This window comes from Saimiri boliviensis, chromosome 5 (assembly GCF_048565385.1).
Source record: "Saimiri boliviensis isolate mSaiBol1 chromosome 5, mSaiBol1.pri, whole genome shotgun sequence".
Taxonomy (NCBI): Eukaryota; Metazoa; Chordata; class Mammalia; order Primates; family Cebidae; genus Saimiri; species Saimiri boliviensis.
Window position 1 is genome coordinate 105,911,200 of NC_133453.1, and position 20,404 is coordinate 105,931,603.

At 46.8% G+C, this 20,404-nt stretch overlaps 1 pseudogene; it reads left to right on the top strand.

The window, feature by feature from the left end:
• The first annotated feature begins 13,422 nt into the window (after positions 1-13,422).
• Positions 13,423-16,204, top strand: LOC141584707 (hexokinase-2 pseudogene; annotated as a pseudogene).
• The last annotated feature ends 4,200 nt before the right edge of the window (positions 16,205-20,404 follow it).

Genomic DNA, 20,404 nt, shown 5'->3' on the forward strand with positions numbered 1-20,404 from the left:
ACTACAGAAAAATTAAGTTATTTTAAAACTTAGAAGCCATGTAATGGCAATAATCAACCCCATATTATAGCCAGTCACAGTAATTCTCTGAAGAATATATAGCAGTTTTATTATGTCCTGACCAAAAGACAAGGTAGTCGGGTTGGGTAAGGAAATACAAAGTCAGTCCCAGGCCACCATGGTTCAAGCCCCGTTGCTCAGTGTCTGTCCTCTCTCTGCCCCTCAGATCTACCCTCCATCATTCACCACTGGCTCTGTGATCCTGGAGGCTGACCATGAGGACGGCATCAGAAGCCTTCCTCACTCTCTGAGTTCTTGCTGGTTTAGCCAATGGCAGGCAGCAGTAAGAGACTGGGAGGAGAGTGGCGTCAGGGTATTCCCTCCTTGGCCCCTTCCTGCCCAGCTGCTGTGGGTGACCTGAATCCCTCCATCAAGGCCACACTTTTGGCAGGCGGGCCTCTTCATAAAGCTACCTTCTCGATTTCTTGTAACCACTCCCTCTCTTCACCCCTTGAAGCCTAGGAGTGTAATGGCTCCCAGATGTCATCAGTACTGGGACACTGCACTACCCTCTGGTGGTTTATTTAAGCTCTGCCAAGCCAGGTGTGGTGGCTCATTCCTGCAATCCCAGCTATTTCGAAGGCTGAGGCGAGAGGATCAGTTAGGACCAGTTTGAGACCAGCCTGGGTAACATGGTGAGACCCTGTCCCTATGAAAAATTTAAAAATTAGCCAGATGTAGTGGCACACACATGTAGTCCCAGCTACTTGGGAGGCTGAGGAAGGAGGACTGCTGGAACCCAGGGGTTCAAGGCTGCAGGGAACCGTCATCCTGCAACTGTGCTCCAGCCTGGGCAACAGACCACTGTGTTGAGCTCTGTCTCAAAAAAAAAAAAAAAAAAAGGATAACTGACCTACCATGGCTATTTAGACTTGGGAATCTGTTCTTTATGTTAATGGGTTGCTTTTTTTATTTGTTTTGGAGGCAGAATGTCTCTGTGGCCCAGGCTGGAGTGCAGTTGTGCCATCACGACTCACTGCAGCCTCAAAGTCCCTGGCTCAACTGATGCTCCCACAGCAGCCTCCTGATTGGCTGAAACCACAGGCCCGCGTCACCACGCCCAGGTAATTTTTGTATGTTTTTTGTACAGACCATGTTTCACCGTGTTGTCCAAGCTGGTCTTGAACTCCTGATATCTGGTGATCTGCCTGCTTCAACCTGACCAAGGGCTAGGATTCCAGGTGTGAGCCACCATGCCCAGCCAAACGTGTTGGCTTTAGGTGAAAGCGGCAATGTTTCAGCAACGTGTGACCTTTAACTCCTAATCTGTCCAATGTTCACGGCCCCAAACCCCATCAGCAAAACTCAGTGTTTCCGGTAGCAAAGACTTCTGGACTGGAAAGCGCAGGCAGCGCCCTCCCGCTTTCAGGGGGTGATGCCACTATCTGCTCTCTGGAGGACGGGACACCAACAATGGTCCCCGTGCACCTACTCAAGGTCGGCCGCTTGGTCTTAAACGAAAGCTGCTGTCCCTGCTCTGGGACCCGCAGCCCCGGGGGACGATCCTAGGTCCTCGTGTCCCGCCCTAGACCCCGCGTCCTTCTCTGGCCTCCTCTCCGCCCCCAGGTCCGCAACACTGTCCCTCCGTCTAGCCGAGGCCCACTTCCTCTGCCTGGGAGTCTGCGGGGCCAGAGTGGCCCCGGGCCTTACCATGGTGAGCTCCGCCGCTGCAGCCCAACGCCACTACCTGACCTCAACCGTTGCCGCCGTTGCCGCCGCTGCCGCCGCTGCCGCCACTGCCACCCGCACAACTGCAACCTCCTGCTCTCGTGCGCTGCCTGGGATTGGCCCACTGGTGCTAGGCCACCATTGGCCCGGAGTTCCTAAGAGGCGGACCGAGGGCCGAATCCCAGTTGTGATTGGCCATTACCCACACATGTAATGGAGACGCTCTCTCATTGGATGCAGTATTGGCGGGAAGGCAGCGACGTCATCAAAAGCTGCGTGGGTGCTGAGGCATTTCCGGAGTGTCTTCTGACTGGGAGGTGGGAGCTGCTACTGTGCTGCCCTTGTGGGTCACGGAACACAGCCTTGCACATAAGCTCCTAGACTGCCACTGCCCCTCCCGGATTGCCCCAGGCCTGCTTTCCCCAGGCCTGCTTTCCCCCTGCCGGCCCCCGACCCCCCGACATTCAGATCTTTGCAAACAAGGACGCCTCTGAGAGGCCTTCCCGCCATCGACCCAAGTCACAGCAGTAACGCAGTCATCCCCCGTTCCCACCCAGCACCCAGGAAGTAGCAGGATTCGATCACTTTTGTGACTAAAAAGGAAAAATTGGGCCGAACGCAATGGCTCACACCTGCAATCTCAGCACTTTGGGAGGCCGAGGCGAGCAGATCACCTAAGGTCAGGAGTTCGAGACCAGCCTGGCCAACATGGTGAAACCCCGTTTCTACAAAAAATACAAATATTAGTCAGGCATGGTGGTAGGCACCTGTAATCCCAGCTACATGGAAGGCTGAGGTAGGAAAATCCCTTGAACCGAGGAGGCAGAGGTTGCTGTGAGCCGAGATCGCACCTCTGCACATTCCATCTTGGGCAACAGAACCAGACTCCATCTCAAAAAAGAAAAAAGAAAAGGAAAAAGTGAGGCAAAATTAATGTAAGTGGAGAGGTTGGGCCAGGCGCAGCAGCTCACACCTGTAATTTTAGTGCTTTGGGCGGCCCCAGCAGGAGGATGGCTTGAGGTCTGGACTTGGAGACCTGCCTGGGTAATGTGGTGAGACCCACCTTGCCCGTTTCTACAAAAAAATAAAATAAAATAAAAAATAGCAAGGCATGGTGGTGCACACCTGTAATCCCAGCTACTTAGGAGGTTGAGACAGAAGAATCGCTTGAACCCAGGAGGCGGAGGTTACAGTGAGCTGAGATCCAGCCACTGCATTCCAGCCTGGGCTGGAGAGCCAAACTCTGCCTTGGAGAAACAAAAAGTGTAATTGATTTGGGCCAAGTTTGAGACATGCAATCCTGGAGACGCAAGTTGTCTTAATATACACTCTGATTAGCAGCAGTTACAAGTGGGCTTTTAAAGGAAAAGAAGGGGCAGTTCCTAGGTTGTTTACCAAGAATTTTGAAAATAGAGGGGGAGTCTTGCTATGTGGCCCGGTTGATCTTGAACTCCCACCTCAGCTGGCCTGGTCTGAGGAATATATATTAAAATCACATAAGCTATTTATTGGGCTCACGCCTGTAATCCCAACACTGTAGGAGGCCAGCGGGCACATATCACAAGGTCAGGGTTCAAGACAAGCCTGGCCAAGATGGTGAAACCCCGTCTCTACTAAAAAGACAAAAATTAGCCAGACATGCTTGTGGGTGCCTGTAGTCTCAGCTGCTTGGGAGGTTGAGGTAGGAGAATCGCTTAAACCTGGGAGGCAGACGTTGAAGTGAGCCGAGATCACACCATTGCACTCCAGCCAGGGCAACAGAGTGAGACTCTGTCTCAAAAAAAAAAAAAAAGAAAAGAAAAGAAAAAAGCCGGGCGCGGTGGCTCAAGCCTGTAATCCCAGCACTTTGGGAGGCTGAGGCGGGTGGATCACGAGGTCAAGAGATCGAGACCATCCTGGTCAACATGGTGAAACCCCGTCTCTACTAAAGATACAAAAAATTAGCTGGGCAGGGTGCCACGTGCCTGTAATCCCAGCTACTCAGGAGGCTGAGGCAGGATAATTGCTTGAACCCAGGAGGCGGAGGTTGCGGTGAGCCGAGATCGCACCATTGCACTCCAGCCTGGGTAACAAGAGCGAAACTCCGTCTCAAAAAAAAGAAAAGAAAAGAAAAGAAAACGCTATTTATTGGCTCTGCATTGTCTTTTGTATCACAGATTCCAGGAAGATAGTGGGTTAAGCTTTAAACAGTCACCCGGGACATGGGTATGAGGTAGTGACTGAAGTCCCATAATCCTGAGCTCTGGACCTGATAGATTCTGCACACCTCACATAACTCAAGGTGCTGTGAACAGTTTTTCTTTTCTCATTTCTTTAGTGAGAGGGAGTGGGTTTATGGCCACCAGAAAAGGGGAAGGCACACCCCTGTTCTGGGAAGAGCAGAGTGGGGACCCAATACCTATTTTGGAAGAGTAGAGAATAGTCACCTGATTTTTTCTTTTTATTTATTTATTTTTTTTGACACTGGTTCTCACCATGTTGACCAGGCTGGACTCAAACTTCTGCGTTCAAATGATCCCCCTGCCTCTGCCTTCCTTGTAGGCTGGGACTACAGGCATGTGAGTCTTCCCAGTTTGATTCTTCCATTCCTAAAGATCATCTTAGTGTGTATTCAGTTCTGGGAAAAGCACCGGAGGAAACATGCTGGCTTACCCCCAGCTCAACATCAGAATGCAGCACCGCATCTGGAGATGCCACCTGAATGGCATTTCCCTAGAGAGTGTTAACCTACTTAACGTAGGTCCTTAACTTTCCCTCCTGAGAGGAGAACAGTAAAGAGAGAGGGAGCTACCCCAGTGGGATGGCACTCATAAAGTCAGGAGTTGAGACTTTTCTGTGGGCCTTGGGGGCTTCTGAACAGTGTGATCAGGTCTGCCCTTAGAAGGATGCTTTGGCAAAAGAAGAAGGGGTGGAGGGTGACTTCTGCAGACAGCCAGGAAAATCAGAGGAGGCCACTGGCTCCCTGCCTCTCCTCCCCAGGAGGGTGAATCCTTCGGTATTAGTCAGCTCTGGGCACAATACAAAAAAATACCTTTGACTGAGTGGCTTAAACAACAAGGTGTTATTTTCCTGCAGTTCTGGAGGCTAAAATCCCAGAGGCCTCTCTTACTGGCTTGTACACAGCCACCTTCTCAGCATGTCCTCCAATGGGGTAGGGGGAGGTGGCATCCAAGATCTCTGGTCTCTTTTTTTTTTTTTTTTTTTTTTTTGAGACAGAGTCTTGCTTTGTCACCAGGCACCATGCTGGAGTGCAGTGGCGCGATCTCGGCTCACTGCAACCTCCGCCTCCCGGGTTCAAGCAATTCTCCTGTCTCAGTCTCCTGAGTAGTTGGGACTGCAGGTACACGCCAACAAGCCCAACTAATTTTTGTATTTTTAATAGAGACAGGGTTTCACCATGTTAGCCAGGTTGGTCTTGATCTCTTGACCTTATGATCCACCTGCCTCGGTCTCCCAAAGTACTGGAATTACAGGGGTGAGCCACCGCGCCCAGCCGATCTCTGGCCTCTTATAAGCACACTAATCCTATTGGATCAAGGTCCACCCTCATGACCTCACTTAATCTTCATCATCTCCTTATAGGCCTTGTCCCCAGATACAGTCACATTGGGGATTAGAGCTTCAATGTCTAATATTGGCAGCAGGGAACACCATTCAGTCCATAGCCCTCCCCTTTCTCAGGGCTCCAACCACATCATGCACAGAACTCAGCTGCAGCCTGCATCACATGGTGCTCCTCAGTACAGTCATGCATCCCTCAGCGGCTGGGACACGGTCTCAAAAATGCATTCTCAGGCGATTCATTGATGTGAGACCATCACAGAGTGTACTTAGACCAACTAAGGTGGTGCAGCCTACTGAACACCTAGACCACAGGGTACAGCATATTGTCCCTCGGCTACAGACCCGTACAGCAAGGATTTGTGTATCTAAACACAGAAAAGCTACAGGAAAAATATGGTACTATAATCTTACAGGACCACTGTTGTAAATATGCTGTCTGTTGTTGACCAAAACATCATTATATGCCACATGACTGAAATATTTATTTTCCTGATTATAAAAGCAAACCATATTCCCGGTAGAGAGTGTGGAAAATTAGCAACAAAATATTTATTTCACTGTAAATGACAAAAGAAAAAGAAAAATTGAGCCGTGCACATGCCCATTTTTACTGTAAGTTATGATTCCATAACTGACTTGTGGTAAGCAGTGTTTCTGGCCCCTGAGTATTGTTACCCTGTGTATTTTATTTAGTATACATCACTAAAAAAAAGAGTGTTGTGAATTATTAAATCCTCGCAGTAAGTCAGCTAGCAAAGTTTACATATAGTCACTGCACAGAAAGGAACACAAATTATTTCCTCTTTTGCTCAGATCCAGACAGGCTTGAGTGACAACTTGAGGACAAGGTGGAGCTTTGCCAAGATTTCTCGCAGCAGGTGCAGGGGACCTGAGAAGAACCACCTCATGGTGCAGCAGGAGCAAGACCTGTGCAAGGAACTAGGCGGCTGGGTTCTGTGTGAGAAAGGCTTACGAGACTGCAGAGTTTTGCAAGGCTGAGTTCATACACATGTTTAAAGACCTCCTTGGGTCTCTTGCTCATGGACTGTCCCTGCTGCATGCCGAACATGAGGGCCAAGCCTGGTTCTAGGGTCTCTGCTGTGCCGAGTTCTGCACAACCCGGATCAGCTGGCTGAGCTTGGCTCCCAGTCATGGGTGCCTTTCAGTGCCCTGCCTGCAGCAGGCACCCACTTCACCATCATCATCTGCCTCTCCAGTTCAACCCCGCAGAGTAAGCAGAAACTCCCCCACCCCCACCCCTTCTGAGTGAGGAACGACGTCCAGAGGGCACTGTGTTATCAGCAGTGACACACGCTGATAATCACTGCACCTGACTCCATTGACCTCCCCTTTCTCTCTCTGACATGACGCTGCCCTTAGAAGGGGCATCTTAATGATGACAGGGAACTAAAAAGAGGCCATTTGTTAAAATGTGGCTGATTCCCCCCTAATTCCTTTATAAATTTGGTTTTTAGGAAGATATGTGAACTTTATGTTCAAATGCCAGTATGATAATAACACAATTAGGTTCTGGGATTGTGTGTGTGTGTGTGTGTGTGTGTGTGTGTGTGTGTGTGTGTGTGATGGAGTCTCGCTCTGTCACTAGGCTGGAGTGCAGTGGTGTTATCTCGGCTCACTGCGTGTGCTCAGTTTCCTAAAATACATTTATTTACACACTTAGCTCCTTGGACCTGTAGTTTGTGATCTGTCCTCTAAAATGTGCCACTTTAAGCCCAAATTGTTTCTTAAGATCATCTGTGGTGTCATCCACCTGCATGACTTGTCTGGCAGTGCAGCGTGGGCTGTGTGGCAAATCCATGCTTGACAAAGTCACAATAACTCTGAGCCAGGCCCAGAGAGGCCTGGGGAGGCCTTTCCTCCCCATGTGGGAGCTGCCCTGCCAGCTCACTCCAAATCTCGTCACTTCCCATCTTAGACCAGCAGGTGTGACAGTGACCAAACAGCCAGATCATTGACCAGATCAGCTTCAGGGAGGTCAGGGTCATCAGTGCTGTGAATGGTGAGGTTAGATTGTCAATGCAGCTGAACTCATGGTCCACATGGGCTGCAGGGAGTTCAGTGCGTGGAGTGGTAAGGTTAGGTTGTCAGTGCAGCTGAACTCATGGTCCACACTGGCTGCAGGGAGGCCAGGGTCATCAGTGCTGTGAGTGATATGGTTGGGTGGTCAGTGCAGCTGAACTCATGGTAAGTCCCACTTGTGGCCCTCCACCCAGAAGACTTTAAATAATTCTCTTAAATTTTCTTTTCTATTTCTTTCTTTCTTTCTTTCTTTCTTTCTTTCTTTCTTTTTTTTTTTTTTTTTAAGAGATGAGGTCTCACTTTTTTGCCCAGGTGCTGGTCTTGAACTCCTGGGCTCAAGTGATCCTCCCACCTCAAACTCCCAAAGTGCTGGGGTCAAAGGCCACAGTGCCTGGCCTGATTTAAATCTTCAGCACTTTGTGTATATGTATTTTTCTGTTTCTGCTTATGGTTAAGTAACTGGATTGAATGCCTAGATGCTTTATTCACCTTTGCAATTGTGTAGATGACATCAGGCAGAGGTTGACATTACAGAGCCAGAGTCCTGCCGTAAGCTACTCCATGCGGTTGTGGGTCTTTTTTGGTGTGGAGTTGGTGCTCAGCACCTGAGCCCAGGTGTTCTTTCCATTGCATGTTTGGCTGGCTTGAGGTGAGCACAGGGCTTTGCCTAAGCAGGGATTTCTCCGATCTGTGGCTCTAATCTGTAACCAGCACTGGCTGTCACTTTTAGCTCTTTAATATAGTGTAAGACTAAAACTCCAGTCTTCCAAGCCTTTGTTAAGCAAAACTAAAACACCCATAATTTTTTTCAGCACTTGCTTGAAGCTTCAGAGCTAGTGAAATCCCAGGCCAAAGATGCCCATCAGCAGCAAAAGCTGGCCCTGCAGGACTTCTTGGAGTTCAGTGAGCCCATGGCAGAGCTCTGCTCCCAGAAGCAGAAGGTGTGGGACAAGGAAGAGGAGATGGAGGTAGCCATGCAGAAAGTCAACACGATGTGGCAGGAGAACTGAAGATCCAAGAAGCTCAGAAAGAGGAAGCTGTTTAGCCAGGTATGGTGGCTCACATCTGTAATCTCAGCACTTTGGGAGGCCGAGGCGGGTGGATATCCTGAGGTTAGGAGTTCGAGACCAGCCTGGCCAACATGGTGAAACCGTGCCTCTACTAAAAATAGAAAAATTAGTGAGGCATGGTGGTGGGCGCCTGTAGTCACAGCTACTTGGGAGGCTGAGGCAAAAGAATCGCTTGAACCTGGGAGGTGGAGGTTGCAGTGAGTCAAGATCGTGCCACTGCACTCCAGCCTGGGCAACAGAGCAAGACTCTGTCTCAAACAAAACAAAAACAAAACAAAAACAAAAACAAAAACAAAAATGGTGCTAATTACCTGGAATCACCAGGTCTATCAGTTGTAGATTTAGAGTTGAATTGAAATGTCATTTAAATTAGATACAATTTAAAAATCCATATCATGAACTTAGTTTGGAAAAATCTCATGACAATTAAAACTTTCAAAATCTTCAAAAGAACTTCCAGTGTTAATAATGCTGGCGTACTTAAAGGATGCCACTTGAGCAAGTTATGTGGGGAAATTGCCTCGTCCCAGCTTTGTTCCTTTGTGGAGAAACTCACATGCCAGAGTGTGTGTGGTCAAGGCTGTGCATCACAGGCGAGGGTGGCCTCCTGAGGTTGGTGGTCACTGTGACTTGTCAGACCCCACTTGCCCATGCAGTCACCACTTCAGCATAGGATGCCAAGGGCAGTGGCCAGCTGGGAGTGGAGTGGGGGTCCGTGTAGAGACACGAGACGTGACAGGATCTGGGAGTAAGAACCACAGCAACCTCTGGGCCAGACCAAGTGCACTTTTTAAGTAAAGAGCTTGTAAGTGGAGTCTGAGTCCTGTGGAATATGTCTTCACTCCACTATTTCTTTCTTTGTTCTCATAGACCAGCTCAGCTAGTAAGCAAGAAACCCCAGTACTGAAGCTGGAAGTGTCCCATCAATTTCTGTGACTGCGAGCACGGAACCGCAAGAAGTAAGACAGCATTGTCCTGCTGATGCTCTCACCTGGGGTCTGCCCTCGTGTCTAGATGACACAGCTGCCTTTGGTGACCAGAAGCCACTCACCTGCTCCCTGCGTAGCCGCTTGCAGTGAGGATCTCTGTCCAGTCACGACAGCCCACCTTCCATTTTGAGAATTACTGTCAGTCCCTCAGCTAGATGAGGGAGGCTTCTGCCATCTTACTGAAGTGTAACAGCCATACAACAAATTGCACAAATCACAAGTGTGTAACTTGATGAATTTTTACAAAGTGAATATGCCCCAAAACCCAGCACTCAGTTTGAGAAATAGAACATTAGCGGACCCTCGGAAGGCTCCTTCATTCTATTTTCCTTTTCTGCCGCAAGCATTCTTTGACTTTATTCTGCTTTCTAGCCCTGCAGCTTAATTTTACTTGTTTTTGGAGTTTATATAGGTTGTAGGGAACCAGCCCCACACCCCACCCGTGGGTATCCCGAGTTCAGTGGCAACAAAGGAATGGGAAAAAAGACAGAGTAAAAGTGAGTTGATTCTTTTGTTTCCTTTTGATTCTTTTGTTTCCTTGGACAAAGAAAAAAAAGACTGAAAGTGGGACCAGGGGACCATCAATTTTTACTGGAGGGAGTGAAGGCCCGGGACTCTGATCTCTCACACTATTGATTGGTTACAATCAGTTTGATCTATAGGGTAGGGGTGGAGTAATGGTGGGGAGTAGGTGACGTGATGGTGGAGTGAATCAGTGAACTGGAACTGGTGTGTCATTCTAAAGACTGATAACAGTGGCAGTTTGGGATTTTCACAGATCAAGAACACGTGGTTATCTTCAGCCTATTATCTATGTGCAGCTGGTGGAATGAGGGCCTTACAAGGAGCCTACAGGTTTGGTTACATCTCAGTGCTAGGAAGGGATTTTACGTCCTTAAGCATAATGTTTATGGTAACAGAGCCTGGGTCACTCTGCACCAGGACGTGAGGCATGGAGAAGTTTGCTTCCCCAGAGGCTTGCCATGGTGTGTTGTTCCCAACTTATATGTTACTCATGATCAATTTATGTAGGCACTCTGTAAGTCCTTTCTCCTTTGCTGCTTCCCCCAACATGAAATTGTAAATTACGTGTTCTGTGCCTGTCTTCTTTTGCCGTACGTTAGAAGTCATCCATATTATTGTATCTGGCAAAGCTTTGTTCATTCCCATAACCTATGGTATTTTACTAGATAAATACGCTACACTTTACTTACCCATTGTACCTCTGGCGAACAATTGTGGCATTTCAAAATTTGGCATATTATAAATAATGGAGGAATAAACATTTTTCCATGTCTTTTGGTGGACATATGCAGGCTTTTTGCACACTTTTATTAAACTTTAATAAATACTCTGTTTTGCAAGAAATTCACATGCCAATTCACGCAGAGTTGCCAGAGTCTGTAACAATTGCATAGAATTTAATTGTGTGATGTCTTGTAATGTTTCCCAGTTGGTCGTTTAGTCATGTGGCAGAAACCACTAGTTGTTTGCTAAAATTCATTCTCCCTTTCTTCTGTGGTAATAGACCCTCCACATTTTAAGCGAGGCAGATGGCTGCCCAGAAAAAAAGATGACCACTAATAAAGGTGCAACCACGTTCCTAAGTTCTCAATAACAGGCTGTAGGTAGAAATATGGCATGGCAGATTTCCAAGATCTTTCCTAGAGAGACACACTTTGCTTTCATATCTCCCTTCCTCATTGCTGTCTATAAACACATACTGCCATCTTCCACCTTGGGGTTGTGGCTCATACAGCGGCCACAAGACAGAAGGAATCCAGGATGTGATATAATCAAGTGTTACATTTACCTTAGACTGCCTATCCGGGCTTCAGCAAGAGCTATGATGGTTTTTCTACCACTCATAATGGAAATAAATTATAACATATAAGTTAGTTTCCAGTTTTTGCTATTGCATACCATATAGCAGTGAACATTGTACCATATATCTTTTATCTTTTAATATGTCTATTTTGTAGAAAAAAAATTTACAGGTGGAATTGCTGGGTCAAAACCTAAGAGCACTTTTGGCCAGGCACCATGGCTCATACCTGTAATCTCAGCACTTTGAGAGGCCAAGGCAGGTGAATCACAAGGTCAGGAGTTTGAGACCAGACTAGCCAATATGGTGAAACCCCATCTCTACTAAAAATGCAAAAGTTAGCTGGGCATGCTACTGGGGAGAGTGAGACAGGAGAATCACTTGAACCCAGGAGGCAGAGGTTGCAGTGAGCCGAGATCGTGCCATTGCACTCCAGCCTGGGCAACAAGAGTGAAACTGCATCTCAAACAAACAAACGAAAAAACTAAGAACACTTTAAACTATAGATGCAGCCCAAGTTTATTCCTCAAAAATTATGTTACCGCTGACATAAGTGACATTTCTATCTTAAAGATCCTGGGGGTCAAGTTGCTAAGCCTCTTATATGTAAAAGAAAAACAAAACAAAAGAACCAACGATTAATTTTCTTTTTCACATCCTGGTTGTGGTAAGAAAGTTGAGCAGCTTTTCATTTGAAGAGCCTACTTTTCTTTTCCTTTTTTTTTTTTTTTTTTTTTATGACTTGTCTGTTCAAATGCTTTGGCCACTTTTCCATTGCAAGAGTTCTTTGTAATTATTTTAATCAATATTTATAATATAGTTGGCCTTTAAATTTTGTTTTGATTAGCTTTACATTTTTTGATACATAGCAGAGAAAATCTTTTTGCATTCTTATCTAATATAAGGCATTCGTACACATTTTTCTTCCAGAAGAAATCTTCAGTGCTTCTAGAAAGCACTGAAGTTCCATGAATAGAAACTTTTTGCTTTTACAAATTTAATTTGATTAATGTCCTTTATGATCATAAAGCAATTACAATTCACATTGCTTTCTGTAATGGAGCTTTCTTTTTGTTACATAGGTACACATGTGCCATGGTGGTTTGCTGCACCCATCAACCTGTCATCTACAGTAGGTATTTCTCCTAATGCTATCCCATGAGAATTCTTTTGAGTTTTCTTTTATCTTTTATCTGTCCTTTTAACTCATTGTTTTTATTAATTTGTAATTTTCTGAAAATTACATCAGTGGTTGTATCATTGATGTTAATTTGAATACGTATATCTTATTTTTCTTGTCACATTGCACTGAGAATAAAACCAAAATCATACTGAATATTCTCAGTGAAAGTAGTCATGCTTTTTCTCTTACCAACAGAAATTCTTCTAGTAATTCATCCTTAAGATGTTTAATGTAGGATTCTTAAAAAAATCAAAATCACATTGAGATAGCATCTCATGCCAGTTAGAATGGCAATCATTAAAAATTCAGAAAACAACAGATGCTGAAGAGGATATGGAGAAATAGGAATGCTTTTACACTGTTGGTGGGAGACAGTGTGGTGATTCCTCAAGGATCTAGAACCAGAAATACAATTTGACCCAGCAATCCCATTACTGGGTATATACCCAAAGGTTTATAATTATTCTACTACAAAGACACAGGCACACGTATGTTTATTGCAGCACTATTCACAATAGCAAAGACTTGGAACCAACCCAAATGCCCATCAATGATAGACTGGATAAAGAAAATATGGCGACATTGTTGCAGGAAACTCCGGCGCAGGAGTCCTGGGCTGCAGCTTGCAACATCGTGTCACTCAGTAAGAAGATCCGCGGGCAGGAGCCACGCGCGTGTGATCCCGTTGCCCGAGTGGAGCCGTCTTCGATTCTTCTCAAGTTGAGGCTCAGTGAGCCTGTGGCCGAAGTTAGCGCCTTGACATGGGACAACGCGACACGTCACCACGTGGGTACTGAGGCGCCTTCTAGCAGTTGAGACGCCAAAACGCCGTCTCCAGAGACCCGCGCCCCACCCCCCAGCCGGGCGCACCCTCGACGTTAGCCTTCTTTGTGCGCCGCCAGGACTCCCAGCTCACCGCCAGGCAGCTGAGCCGCGGCACAAAGCAGCGGGACAGCGCCGCCCGCCTCCCTGCACGCGCCCCTGCCTCGGTTTCCCAACTCTGCGCCATTGGGCCACGGCAGGATGATTGCCTCGCATCTGCTCGCCTACTTCTTCTCGGAGCTCAACCACGACCAAGTGCAGAAGGTTGACCAGCATCTCTACCACATGCTACCTCTCTGATGAGACCCTTTTGGAAATTTCTAAGGAGTTCCGCAAGGAGATGGAGAAAGGGCTTGGAGCCACCACCCACCCCACTGCAGCAGTGAAGATGCTGCCCGCCGTTGTGAGGTCCACTGCAGACTGGACAGAACACGGAGAGTTCCTGGCTCTGGACCTTGGAGGGACCAACTTCCGTGTGCTTTGGGTGAAAGTAACCGACAATGGGCTCCAGAAGGAGGAGATGGAGAACCAGATCTGTGCCATCCCCGAGGGCGTCATGCGAGGCAGGGGCACCCAGCTGTTTGACCACATTGACAAATGCCTGGCTAACTTCATGGATAAGCTACAAATCAAAGACAGGAAGCTTCCATTGGGTTTTACCTTCTCATTCCCTTGCCACCAGACTAAACTAGACGAGAGTTTCCTGGTCTCATGGACCAAGGGCTTCAAGTCCAGTGGAGTGGAAGGCAGAGACCTTGTGGCTCTGATCCGGAAGGCCATCCAGCGGAGAGGGGACTTTGATATCGACATTGTGGCTGTGGTGAATGATACGGTTGGGACCATGATGACCTGTGGTTATGATGCCCACAACTGTGAGATTGGTCTTATTGTGGGCACGGGCAGCAACACCTGCTACATGGAAGAGATGCGCCGCATCGACATGGTGGAGGGTGATGTGGGGCAGATATGTATCAACATGGAGTGGGGGGACCTTCGGGGACGATGGCTTGCTCAACGACATTCGCACTGAGTTTGACCAGGAGATTGACATGGGCTCACTGAACCCTGGGAAGCAACTGTTTGAGAAGATGATCAGTGGGATGTATATGGGGGAGCTGGTGAGGCTTATCTTGGAGAAGATGGCCAAGCAGAAGCTGCTCTTTGTGGGGAAGCTCAGCCCAGAGCTCCTCAAAATGGGTGGCTTTGAGACCAAAGACATCTCAGACATTGAAGGGGAGAAGGATGGCGTCCAGAAGGCCCGTGAGGTCCTGAGGCTGTTGGGCTTGGATCCAGCGCAGGAGGACCACGTGGCCACTCACCAGATCTGTCAGATCGCGTCCACATGCTCGGCCAGCACGTGCGCAGCCACCCTGGCCACTGTGCTGCAGCGCTTCAAGGAGAACAAGGGCGAGGAGCGGCTGTGCTCCACCGTTGGGGTTGACGGCTTTGTCTACAAGAAACAACCCCATTTTGCCAAGTGTCTACACAAGACCGTGCGGTGGCTGGTGCCCTACTGTGATGTCGGCTTCCTCCGCTCCGAGGATTGTAGTGCGAAAGGTGTAGCCATGGTGACGGTGGTGGCGTGACTGCGGTTGCTTACCAGCTGGCCGATCAACACCGTGCTCACCAGAAGACACTAGAGCCTCTGAAGCTGAGCCGTGAGCAGCTGTTGGAGGTCAAAAGGAGGATGAAGGTAGAAATGGAGCGAGATCTGAGCAAGGAGACTCATGCCATTGCCCCTGTCAAGATGTTGCCCACCTATGTGTGTGCCACCCCTGATAGCACAGAGAAAGGGGACTTCTTGGCCTTGGACCTTGGAGGAACAAACTTCCGCGTCCTGCTGGTGTGTGTTCGGAATGGGAAGTGGGGTGGAGTGGAGATGCACAACAGGATCTAGCCACCCTGCAGGAGGTCATGCATGGCACCGGGACGAGCTCTTGGACCACATTGTCCAGTGCATCGCTTACTTCCTGGAGTATATAGGCATGAAAGGCTTGTCCCTGCCTCTCGGTTTTACCTTCTCCTTCCCCTGCCAGCAGAGCAGCCTGGATGAGAGCATCCTGCTCAAGTGGACAAAAGGTTTCAAGGTGTCTGGCTGCGAGGGTGAGGACATGGTGACTCTGCTGAAGGAAGAGATCCACCGGCGAGAGGAATTTGACCTGGATGTGGTTGCTTTGGTGAATGATACCGTTGGAACTATGATGACCTGCGGCTTTGAAGACCCTCACTGTGAAGCTGGCCTCATTGTCGGCATTGGCAGCAGTGCGTGCTACATGGAGGAGATTAGCAATGTGGAACTGGTGGAAGGAGAAGAGGGGCGGATGTGTGTGAGCATGGAATGGGGGGCCTTCGGGGACAATGGATGCCTAGATGACTTCCGCACGGAATTTGATGTGGCTGTGGATGAGCTTTCACTCAACCCCGGCAAGCGGAGGTAGGAGAAAATGATCAGTGGAATGTACCTGGGTGAGATTGTCCATAACATTCTCATGGATTTCACCAAGCGTGGGCTGCTCTTCCGAGGCCGCATCTCAGAGCGGCTCAAGACAAGGGGCATCTTTGAAACCAAGTTCTTGTCTCAGATTGAGAGTGACTGCTTGGCCCTGCTGCAAGTCCGAGCTATCCTGCAACACTTGGGCTTCGAGGGCACCTGTGATGACAGCATCATCGTTAAGGAGGTGTGCACTGTGGTGGCCCGGTGGGCAGCCCAGCTCTGTGGCTCAGGCATGGACACCGTGGTGGACAAGATACGAGAAAACTGTGGGCTGGATGCTCTCAAAGTGGCAGTGAGTGTGGATGGGACCCTCTACAAGCTACATCCTCACTTTGCCAAAGTCATGCATGAGACAGTGAAGGGCCTAGCTCCAAAATGTGATGTGTCTTTCCTGCAGTTGGAAGATGGCAGCAGGAAGGGGCAGCACTCATCACTGCTGTGGCCTGCCGCATCCGTGAGGCTGAAAATAATAGAACCCCTGAAATCTGAAGGGACTTCCTTTTTCTCTCCCTCTTCTCTGTTTTAAATTATAAGATGTCATCCCCTTGTGTTGGAGACAGACCCTTTGCCTTTTCCTTGGCAGAGAGGACCCCAGTGGACTGGGTTTTGTCTCTGCATTTCCTCATCATAGAGCTTGGTGCCTGAGCTTGGCCCTACTGAGATACAGTTCCAAGAAAGGATTTGTTCACATGCATCACATGTGAACATTGGTTCTCTTAAAACATGAAAATTGTCACCCTTAGAAATCCCCTTTGCCAAATTCCATGTTCCTGTATAATTCTACAGGATTGGGACACTAATGAAGATATGGTTGCTCCACCTTGGAGCTGGAATGTGACATTTCTAAGTGGGGTGCATCCCCCAGGACTGATGTTGATACTGATTCTCCTGTCAGAGATCTGGGAGGTCTCCACTGAGGATGTGAGCTTGACTGTCTTACAGGCAGATGTGGGGAAGGTTAGGGGAGACAGAGGGAAATCCATGGATGCCCATGGAGCAGCCCCTCTTCAACCTCATCTACAAGCATTCGCCCTGTGGATTCCAGCATTTACTATTCCTGGAATCAAGGAATCCCAACACCGAAGCCAGGAGTTGATGCATCCTGCAGTTGGGCTAGTCGTCGCATCTCGGTGGAGTGCAAACATCATCCATAAGCAATGGACCTTTGCGGGGGGGGGGAGTTTTTGGTTTATTTTACAAAATTTTCCTGCAAAAATGGAAACACTGTATTTTCATTTTAATTTATTTTTGAAATTTTATTTAGTTCTTGAAGTAGATCTGCTCCTTCATTTTGACATGTAATCGTCAGTTGTACGTAATGTATTTATACATTAATTTGTTATGTATATAGATATGCAGGTCTTGTCCAAATTGGCCTCAGTGTAGTTAAAGAGTGGAAGGGGAAGAGACTAGTCATAGAAATACCTCATTCGCCTGTGGGAAGAGAAGGGAAGCCTCTTCAGGGTGAGTGAATGCCAAAGTGGCTGCCTTCCGGCTCCTCCTTCCCCTGCAGTCTTGGAAGTGTGTGGAGGGCAGGGACAGAGACAGAGGCTGGGCCAGTGGACTGAAGAGACCACAGCAGTTGGTTCCTCTGTCTATAGATTTTCTTGGGGTAATATTCCATGAGATGTTAAGCAAAGGAAACCAAAGGACTCATTTCAAATGGCTTAGAAATTTTTATTCTTAGGGCAGTCAGGAGTATTCTAAAGCTTTCTGACAAGATAAAGGAAGTCACCAAAATTTTTTTTTAATTGTATCTAATCTTCAACAACAAACCAAAACGGAACAATTAAACAACCAAACAAAACCTCAGGGACAACATTTTTGGTGTATTTGTGCCTTCCCAGCAAGTTTCACCTTGAGTTTGTATTTTAAATGTTTTACAAGAATTGTCCATGTGCTTCCCTAGGCTGAGCTGGTATTGGTCTGCTGATGTGTTTTGTGGTCTTTTTGTAATATGCAATATTTCTTTCCAACTATTGGGAGGGATGAGAGTGGCTTAAAAACTTCTGTCCCTACTTTTCAAGAGTACAGTTGATTCTGAATCTGAAAGCCCACCTCTGTCCTAAAATACACACAAGCACAGACATTAAACCTGGATACTACATAATAAGGAGGGATGTAACTATTGAATTGGATACAAGAATCAGAATAGAAAGATGGAAAGAAACTCATGAAGTTGCACCCAGTTTTTGTATATTTATCAAACTTGTCCTGAGAATAGTGTCTAATTATGCAACGTTTAAACAAAGTTGGGTGTAATTAGGTGAAACTGGTCCAGCTCCTCTCAGGAGCACAGAGGGGCAAGGGGCTGGTCCTTCTTGTTTGCTCCCGTCTGGCTTTGCTATCAGGTGTAGCACCTCTGCTGTTTCCATCTGCACTAATTGACCCAAAATGTGGGTGTTTTCCTGCTACACAAAAGCTTTCACGTAGATTTTAGGATCACTAAAAGGTGCCCAGAAAATAGAGATGAATTTTAACTTAAATTTTAAGCTTGAAGATTAGATACTATCTTTGAAGTTACACTTTTTTTTTTAAGGTAGAGATGTAGGTGTGTAGGTATTAAAGATGTGTTGTTGGTTTCCAAAAAGGAACACTGGAAAATAAATTTTGAATGGTTGTGTTTCCAGAATTAGGTTGACAGACCCTTGCTGACACGACTTGGCTTTGTGTAAATACAGTGGATCTCAATCTTTGGGGTGTGCTGAATAGCCAATCATCTCAAATCCTTGAGCACTCAGTCTAGTGAAGATGTCATTATGTATAATAAATAAGTAGTTTAATTAATTATGTGGTGGTAACTATTATTAATAAATTTTAACATTTTCCAAAAAAAAGAAAAAAGAAAACATGGCACTATACATCATGGAATACTATGCAGCCATCAAAAAGGATGAGTTCCTGTCCTTTGCAGGGGTATGAATGAAGCTGGAAACCATCATTCTGAGCAAACTAACACAGAAACAGAAAAACAAAGATCAGATGTTCTCACTCATAAGTGGCAGTTGAACAATGAGAACATACATGAACAGAGGGAGGGGAACATCACACACCAGGGCCTATTGGGGTGTATGGGGCTAGGGAAGGAATAGCATTAGGAGAAATACCTAATGTAGATGATGGGTTGATGGGTGCAGCAAACCACCATGGCACATGTATACCTATGTAACAAAAGGAAAGCTCTATTGCAGAAAGCAATGTGAATTGTAATTGCTTTATATCATAAAGAAAATATTTTGGCCACTCTGAGGTATAGGGAGCCAGCCCCTACACCCCACCCATAGGTACCCCGAGTTTGGTGGTGACAAAGGAATGAGAAAAAGACAGATTAAGAATGAAAGTGGGACCAGGGACCATCACTTGTAATGGAGGCAGTGAAGGCCCTGAGCTCTGGGTTCCACAATATTTATTGAACACAATCACTTTTATCTACAGTACAGGTGGTAGGGTGAATTGATGAAGGGAGGCTGTGCTTCAGACATAAAATCGATAGCAGAGGTGGTATATGTGGTTTCTCAAGAGCTGAAAGTGTATACTTATCAATAGACAGTGCAGCTGGTGGGAGCAGGCCTATGTTTAGAATATCAGAGCTTAGGTCACTCTGTTCCTGGGAATATGCTGGCAATAGAGAGGCCTTATTCCCCAGAGGCCTCTGTGGCTTTCCACAGTTTGTTCCTGATTTCTTTTATGCATTACTTATAAGCAGTTTATGTAGGCACACTGTAAACTCTTCCTCCTTTGCTGCTTACCCCAACACTGAGAGATGTTTCAGGAACTAGTTTTAGTCTTACTATAGCTATATAATGCTTTCAGTTCAGCAAAAGGGTCAAGAAAGCAGCCAGTGTTCAGAATGAACATGCATTTGAGATTTGTGAGAAGAATTCACATCTAAATTATGGAAAAACAGGTCCTAGGTGTTCTGGTCATAATTCGCTTGTTATTGATACCATATGATTGCAATGACATTCTATGGTATAAGGGCAATGCTTCCTGCTGAGACACAAAACCTTGTATAAAGCTTTCTGGTTTTGGCCCCTCGTGTAACAAAGATGTAATTCTGATAAGTTTCTTTCTTTCCTTTTTTTATTCCTCCCAGGGCCTTGATATTTCTCCCTTTAATCTCGAGTTATTTCATGCCAAGATGGATAATACAACTTTTTTTTTTTTTTTTTTTTTTTTTTTTGAGACGGAGTTTCGCTCGTTACCCAGGCTGGAGTGCAATGGCGCGATTTCAGCTCACCGCAACCTCCGCCTCCTGGGTTCAGGCAATTCTCCTGCCTCAGCCTCCTGAGTAGCTGGGATTACAAGCACGCGTCACCATGCCCAGCTGACTTTTTGTATTTTTAGTAGAGACGGGGTTTCACCATGTTGACCAGGATGGTCTCGATTTCTTGACCTCGTGATCCACCCGCCTCAGCCTCCCAAAGTGCTGGGATTACAGGCTTGAGCCACCGTGCCCGGCCTAATAATACAACTTTTTAAAAAGATTTTTAGAGGCTATCTAAGATTATAAGAAGACAGGAAGTAATAATTTGTCCTCTAATTTATCTCATACATGAAACTTTACTTCTTTCTTTTTTCTAAGAAGTACCACCAGAATATAATCCTAAAATGTAATGGTTGAGAGACTTGACTATGGAATTTGCTTTCTGCTAAGGCTTCCTGCTAAGCCAGATGAATTTGCTCTGA